The sequence below is a fragment of the Lissotriton vulgaris genome, chromosome 3_1 (genome assembly GCF_964263255.1).
Source record: "Lissotriton vulgaris chromosome 3_1, aLisVul1.2, whole genome shotgun sequence".
In the NCBI taxonomy this organism is placed as follows: Eukaryota; Metazoa; Chordata; class Amphibia; order Caudata; family Salamandridae; genus Lissotriton; species Lissotriton vulgaris.
Genome location: NC_141689.1, coordinates 1784277480 through 1784286340, shown reverse-complemented (window position 1 = coordinate 1784286340; position 8861 = coordinate 1784277480).

Below are 8861 nucleotides of genomic sequence, written 5' to 3'. Positions count from 1 at the left end.
TTATACTTGCAGAAAAAACTAGTAAAATATTCTCCTTGCAGGAATCTCAGATCTAGTACTCAGGATCTCCTGCAGGTTCCCCGAATTCGCCTTGTCCGCACGGGGGGTAGAGTGTTCTCATATCTTGCTTCAAGACATTGGAATGAGCTCCCTCGGGCTCTACGCAAAATCCCAAGCTACAGCATCTTCAGGAAACAGCTGAAAGCTTTTCTGTTTTAACAAAAAAACTTGAACTTATCCTGGTTTATCAACCCTCAGTACACTTACCAAGTTAGCACCGAGATGCCCCAGGGTGATTTGAGTGCTTCACAAATATTTAACATAATTTAGCATAACATTTCCCTGTAATGCTCAAACATCTTTCTGTTCTGTGCTCTGTCCAGTCTGGACCCTGTTCTTTTAAGATCCGTCACTGCTGATTGCTTTGCTAGGGTCATCATTGGGGTGCCCAATTTGGACCACCATTTAGCTTTGGCAAGAATCCAGCTGCCTGTTCACCCCAGTTCACTTTCAAATTAAGCATAGTTTCTAGATTATTTCTGACCAGAAAACTGTTTAAAACCGAAATATGACCCACTAGCCCGGCCCATATTTTAGCTGTAGAGCTACTTGAACCGTCAAGCCCAAGATCAGGCGTGTGTAAAAATCTTGTAATTGGCTTAAGCTTAAATTAGCGAAATATTGGGAAAACTTTGCAAAATTTGCATACAAATACAAATTAATCATTTAGCACTATATTTTGTCACAAAATCTTCTTCATATCAGCTTTCAACACAAGGACTCATTTCACGCTAAAAGATAGAGCAAAAACACAATTTCCTGTTTGGATCTTCACAAAATTAATTTACCAGATTAATTCTTTCGAGAAAAAAGAGGAAGTAAGTACTTTTTCTACAGTTTATTTTTGAATTTGCTGCAACGCTGTCTACGGAAGCCAATACTCGAAGCGAAGCACCCCCATGTGGTGATTCTGTTCTGCATCTTAATACTCCTAAAGAATTTCTGACTTGTCCTGGACAGCCAATCATCCAATGGAATGAATGGAAGGAGTATTTCTTTAAATGATATCAGTGGATTATACACTCCTGAGAAAAAAAAATGTTGTTGTATTGTCTTGGTCCCGATTATTGTCAATTACAAAAACATGACAGATCCAGCGATATGGATGTATTTAAAGCCACATTATTAGACCTAGATGATCATTTTTCTCCTGCAGTTTGGGTTGGTGTAATGCGTCATGCTTTCTTTCAGCGAAAGCAAGAGAAACATGAGTCCATTGAAGACTACGTTTCAGCCTTGAGGAAATTATCTATAGCTTGCAAATTTGGTAATTTATATGAAGAGCTAATTAGAGACTCAGGGGCATATTATCAAGCAGGGTGCTAAAATTATCGCCATTTTAGCTGCAGAAAACTGCCACTAAAGCGGCGATAATGGGCTTGATAATATGCCCTGGAGAATTCCCAAAGAAGCCCATGTTCACACCAGAACATGAGTTTCTATTGGAATTCACAAGGCCATATTATCAAGCTCATTATCGCCGCTTTAGCGGCAGTTTTCTGCCACTGAAACAGCAATAATTTTTAACGCCCTGCTTGATAATATGCCACCAAATAGTTCTGTATGCTAACAACAAAGCTATTCAAGATAGATTATGGGTGGAAGGAGAGTCAAGTCTAAAAGACATTATTGCTATTGTACAAAAAGCAGAGTTGACAGAGCTTTGCGCTAAAGCTACTATATCTACTGAACAGAAAGATGGTAGTGAGTCAGTCAACAAAATTTCAGATCCTAAAAGCAACACTTCTCATAATGCGGATTCAAAGTATGAAAAGAAAGATGTAAAGAAAAGTGATTGTTTTGTAAAAAATAGACAACCTATGTATATTTGCTATTGCTGTGGTAGTAGTTCTCATGCTGCCTGGTATGATAAATGCCCTGCTAGATCAGCTAAGTGCTTAGAATGCGGGTTAATTGGGCATGTCCCACGAGCGTGCAGGCCCAACAATTATAAAAAAAGGGTAATGTAGCTTGCGTGAAAGAAAGTGATATCGATGAGTACTCATCTAATGACTATGATTGTGAGGATAAAAGTAAGTATGACTCTAAGAAAAAGATTGTTTTAAACATTTTTGGTGAGGCAGAAAACAAACCTTTATGTTGGATTTCCTTTGGCGGCGTTAATTTACAGGTCGCTACAGACTCAGTTTCTCCTTACACAATTATTGCAGAAAATGTTTTGTTGCAACATTTTAATTCCATCATTGGATATCATTTAGAAGAATCTGACATCAATCCTGAAAGCTATACTGATGAAAAGATTGACATCATTGGATTTAAAGAATTGGTTTTCAGGTTTAAAAATAGACATGCTCTATGTAAGGTATATGTTGCAAAGGAAGTGCATCTGTACTGGGGTGGAAAGACCTACGTAAATTAAATATAATTTTAGACCCAAATAGTCCGGAACAAGTTTTTATGGCTTGTGACGCAGAAGACACCAAGAAATGACTATTAAATGAATTTCCCAATGTTTTCAGTGGGAACATTGGAAAATTTAAAGGTTTCTTGCATTCCATCAGATTGAAAAGTAATGTTGTTTCCAACATTCATAAAGCAAGGAATATTCCACTAATTTCCAGAGATGAAGTTAAGCCTGAATTAGAAAAATTAAATAAAGCTCACATAATTGAACCTGTTGAATCCTCTGAATGGATCTCTCCGTTGGTCGTCGCTAGATGTTCCACGGCAAGGTCCGTTTATGTGTTGATTTGAGGATTGGACAATAACATTGTAGTGGATCAGTTTCCATTGCCTCGCATTGATGACATGCTGTCTTTGACAAGAGATGCTAAGTGGTTTTCCACACTCTATTTATCCGCAGCATATCATCAAATAATGCTTGACCCTGAGTGCAAAGAATAAACTGCCTTCTGCACACCATTCGGATGCTACCAATTCCGCTGTATGCCATTCGGATTAGCATCGGCAGCTGCTGTCTTTCAAAGACTCATGACACAGCTGTTTGGAGACATCCGTGATGTAATATTTTTCCTAGATGATATTCTTATCATGGAAAAAACGAAAAACATCACAATGACACCTTACGTAGGGTTCTGCAAGTACTTGAGAAGAAGGGTTTAACTGGTGAAATCAACAAGTGTAAATTTTCTGAATCAAAAGTTACTTATCTAGGACATGAAATTGGTCACGATGGTGTCAACCCCCCAAAAAATTGATTAAAGCTATTCTTAAAGCTCCATCCATTGCAGAGTACTATTCCAAATTTGTAGACAAATTCTCTGAAAAAACACATGAAATGCATTTATTGCTAAAGAACAAGTTTGAATGGTCTGACCTATGTCAAAAGTCTTTTCTTGATATCAAATCTGTGATTGCAAAATCACCTACCTTAAAAGGGTTTAATCTTTCTGCAAAAACTTACATCACCATTGATGCGAGTGGAAAAGGGTTAGGTGCAGTCCTTACCCAAGCTAATGTTGGAGGTGGTGAAAGTGTTGTTGCTTTTGCCTCCAGATCACTTTCTCCCACTGAAGAAAAATATTAGGTTATAGAAAGGGAAACACTTGTGTGTGTAGGGGCTCTTGAGCATTTTCAAAGGTTGTTTGGGGAAGGGAGTTTGTGGAAAGAACAGACCATAAACCTTTAATGAAGGTACTTACCACTGAAGGTTTGTCAAAGGCATCTGCTAGGATTGCCAGGTTATCCATGAGACTACAAGATCTCATATATAAAGTGCAGTATGTACCAGGGAAAATGAACACAACTGCAGATTTTCAGAGCAGAATGTCTTTGCCTTTGACAGAAATTGACCCAAGTCCTTGAAATGATGTGTGTATTGCAAGAGTTTTTGTCAATGAGAACTGTGATGGGTTGCAAGAAAAAGATTGGATAGATGCGCAGTCAAACAATGAAATTTTACATTAAAAAAAACATAAAATTGAGAATGGTTGGATAGATTGTATAAAAAATGAACTTCTAGGTGAGTTGGAAGCGTTTTGGGAGGTAAAAATGAGTTGGGTATTGAAGGGATATTTGTAGTTAGAGGAGAAAAAAATTGTTCCACCTTCTAAGTTGAGAAATAAAATCATAGTTTTATGTCATGAAGGACATCCTGGTATTTCCCGAACAAGCGCAATATTAAATCTTTATATTGGTGGACCAAAATTGATATTGAAACGGAATGTTTTGTCAGATCATGTTTGGAGTGTAAAACAGCAGATAAATCACAAAAAACTTTGAACCCTCCTTTAAGTTCTCTTGCTTGTTCTAAACTACCATGGGAGGATGTTGCTTTGGATATTATGGACCCTGTTTCTTGGAGTGATGGTTCTCAAAAAATCATATTTTCCTAATGGATATGTTTTCTAAATGGTTGAAATTGAAGGTTGTGACAAAAGTTGACACACGTTCTGTAATAAAATTTCATGAAAGCATTTTTATTAGAGAAGAATTACCAAAATCTTTACTCACCGACAATGGTGTTCAGTTTAAGTCCTTACAAATGAAACATTGTTTAAGCTATGCTAGTATTGAACATAAATTCACAGCACTTTCTCATCGCAGGGGTAATGCTGTTGTTGAAAGGGTCAATTGAGTTATCAAAGGCACTTTACAACAAGCTTTGCAAAATAAAAAGAATTTGGATATTGAATTATTGAAAATGGTGTGGAGTTACAGAGTCAGTGTCCATGATACAACTGGCTTTAGTCCTTTTGGTATCATGAGAGGCAGGGTTCCTCTCTCAAAAGTCAACCCAGGTTGGATGAACAAAGGAATCAATGTAATTTGGCAAGCTGATGATATTAAAGAACGCATTATGGATTCTCCGCGGAAAAACAATAATAAAAACATGATGTGAAAGGTGATACTATACATGAAGGTCAATCGGTACGAGTTAAATCTAGTAAAATAATTCCTAAAGGAAGAAACAGATTTAGTTCATCTAAGAAAATTGTTAAAGTAAATAAAAAACACTGTGCAGTTAGCAGATGGTTCTGTTTATTATGTGAGCAAACTGGCGTTAACTAAAAATGTTGATAGTTGTGAATCTGTATCTGGTGACAATTTTGAAACCAATTCACATAGGTATTGGTGGATCACTTCCGATAATACTTGTGATCAAGTTTCTCTTCCCAGTGTCTCCACTCAAGATCTTGAGCATAATAATGTTGATAATATCAGTACTATCAATCATCCTGATGTTTAATGTGACACTAGTGAAGGTAAAATCAGTAGTTTTGGGAGAAACATTGTCAAACCTAAGAAACTTGCTTATTATGTTTGTTATTTCACTTAATTTCATTCTATCTACTTATATATATTTTTTTATTTCTTTTAAAGGGGGATATAGGTATGTTTTATTGAAGAAAAGGGATGTGTAGTAATGTAGTATTGTGCATAGCGTAGTAATGTAGTATTGTGTATAGCATTAAATGAAGATTGCAGAATGTAGAATGTTCTTTTATTCTGTATTCATTAGAAGTAGAGAATGTTAGAATCAGATGAGGTGCAGCAGAGGACGTGTTCACAGCTTTACCTGTTTGCTGGAAGAGGTTACCAATAAACAGCTATTTCACTTCAAGAGTGTTTCTGAGTATTTACTACAAGTACTATGGTTGTTAGTGTTGTTCCTACGCTGTAATTTTGCTACAAACAGCAATGAAATTACACAATGTGGTGTAATGGTATAATTTGAGGGATTTTAGGTAACAAGTGTATTGCACAATTCTTGCAATTACATGAATTGTGCCAGCATAAATTTAAATTTCAAATGCGCCAACTCACAATCAATCCTGATCTTCCTATCCTGCATCTACAATTATTTGGGGCTCTTACATAAATAACTGGACATTTACAGTGAATCCAGTGTCTGCATTTGTAGTTGTTTGTAGCACTACCCTAATGTGTGCACATAGGAAGGAAGCATGCTAAATTTAAGCTTCTGCCTGACATAATGAAGACCATAAAATATTTGTCCATACATTGGGGATCATGCCTTATTTGTAGCAATATCTTGCCCATTTCTACCATTAAGCTAAGTCTCAATGATTTCATGGTATACTGTGCCCCCACAATGACATGTTGAAATGTGCAATGCATGTGTGTGCTTACTCCTACTGGCACTCAACCTACTTGGCCATTACAAGTTACCAAAAGTGATGCCTGGCCTAATAATTAATTTTTCCTCAGAGTGGATTCTTGAGATGTCTGCCAGTATCGATGCTGTATGAGATATTTGGTTTTCTCCCTTAAAGTGAACAATCTTTAAATTATTTGTGACATTATTCACATTGGTAATGATTACTTTATTCAGATGATAATACAAAAAAGTACAACACTTTGCTTTGTAAAGTTTTTCTGTGACCTTGACGGACACAGCTTTCCTGTAATTCCACACACAGAACTGTCAGAATTTGGTCACTCCTCATTTTCTAACACATCGGTTGCTATGGGTGGCATTCACAGGACTGATTCTCTTATAGATTTTCTATGCAAGAAGCAGTAAAATTAAACCATTCTAACCAAATAAAAATTATTTTTATTTTACTTTTTTTTCCAGCAGGAAGACAGTGCCACATCGACTTGAACTTCGTCTTCCAGGACAAAAAGGCTCATCCGAGAGCTTTGTCATTCTTTGGTCACTTTTCATTTGCATTTTAAGGGGAAATGAGCACTCTCTTCTTTGTCTGCAATCCCTGCTGTATATACCAATGGATTTTAAAGATTATTTGTGAGAAATCAAGCAAGTTAAAGAACTTTTGGATAAGTTTGTTGTTTAATTGCAGGAATACACTAGTATGTTTTTACCATTTTTTTTGTTTTTTCTTCAATTTTTAAATGTGATTGTGGGTTGCCTGGAGTTGCAGTAAGGAGCCGATTTTGCATCAACCGTTTTAGATTTTTCGAAGGGAATAGGTTTGCACAATTTTGGGAGGGTTGGGGGCCTGGTTTTAAAATGTTTAAATACTTTTATTCCATTTCTGTGTATGTTGTTAGTGAATATTACAGTATTTTGCTAATTTTACTGTGGGGACTAGTCTGCCCATGGGCCACAGCTAGTCAGCCATTTGTTGGCAGTGGGTATATTTTAAACAATTGTTTCTGTGGTATATCTCTTTTTAAAACAGCTATTTATTTAGGGATGGCCTTGGATTGAAAGCACATTTTTTTGTATTTTGTATTTTTTTCAAAATAGTTAAATTATTTTGGTGGGGTAATTTTTGATGCTTTGGGAGGTTGTGGTTGGTGGCCTGCATGTGTTCTTTGTTGTCCATGCCTTTGCCCTTGGTGGCCATGTGGTTGGTGGGCATTTTGCAGTCAGTGTGCTTTAGCCATAGGCATGCATATGTTCTTTGTTGTCTATGGTTTTACCCTTGGTGGCCATGTCCTAGGGTGGCCATTTTGTGTTGCCAGTGGGTTCCGTTTCTTCCACTTTTCAAAGTGATTTTCCAGGGACGTTGATAGAAGAGGCACATGCATTTTTGTTTTTTGTTCAGTTTTTCTTTTTGCCCTGATATGAGTTTAATGTGCTCGAGGATGGTTGTAGTGTGTATGTACAGTATTTTTTTATGCATTTTTCCATTTCCCCCTGTATTTCCTTGTCTTTCATAGGTTTTTTCATTGTCTCAAGGACACCAGAAATATTTTTTTTCAATTATTTGATTTTCCCCTGCACCCCCTGCCTGCCACAGGCAAACACCAGCAATATTTATTTAGGTAATATTCCACTTCCCCCTGCACTTCCTGCCTGCCATAGGCGGACACCAGCAACCATTTTTTAATGATTATACAGTTTTCCCCAGTACCCCCTCCCTGCCATGGGATTCTCTAAGGCACACATCAAAAATATTTTTTTATTAAGGATTATTCAATTTTCCCCTGCTTCTCCTGCTTGCCATAGGTGTCTCATAGGCGCACACCAGCAATAATTTGTGTACGGATTCTTCAATCTTTCCTTGCACATCCTGCTTTTCACAAACATCTCATAGGCTTCAGAAGCACATAAAGTAAACTTTTAAATCTGTATGTTATTGAAATATTATGTTATGGTTTGCAATAGGTACACTATTGGTAATTATTTGTGAAGTGACCTCATTAAGTTATATAGATTGATAGATAGATATATTTATTTGCACAATTAATTAAAATCATTGAAATTCATCCAAAAAGAAAGATAAAAAACACTTTCAGCTCTCAATTTTAAAAAAAAGAGAAACGCAAGTTCATATCTGGCACAGCAAAGGTTCATGGGTGGTATCTGCCGGTAGAATTAAATTAATCTTGGTCATAAATTTTACAAAACGGACGGCCATTTGCGCTGATTCCCCCTTCATACACTCCTCTAAGACTTCATGGCAAGTCCGCACATTAAGAATTCTCCAGATGGGGCACAACCAATAAGTTCGAAGGGGGAGTAAAGTGCTGCTGATGCACAAGACGTGTGTAAAATGTTCTTCCACATTGTTGCAGTAGCAGCACTGGGAGGACATGTCTGTTTTGTACCTCCTTCCATAATTGCACTCCACCAGGGGGGTTAGCCCAAAACATAGTCTCATTAACTGGTGTTTCACTAATGGATTCATGGTGGATGAGAGGTAGTGTGGTAGGGTTTTTAGATCATAGAGTTTTGACGCCCAGCTGCCATGTGATAGCTTTTTCATGGATATTGCATCATCTTCCATTGGTAGTATTTTTGCTTGTTTGGTCAGGGCTTTGGTGGCAACCCCTATGGGTAGTAAGCTCACCCATAGATTGTGTGCTTCTAAAGCATCCAAGCAGAATTTTTAAAATGTATTCCAAGAAGTGCTGGGGTTATTTAACAGTCACCAGATGCAACT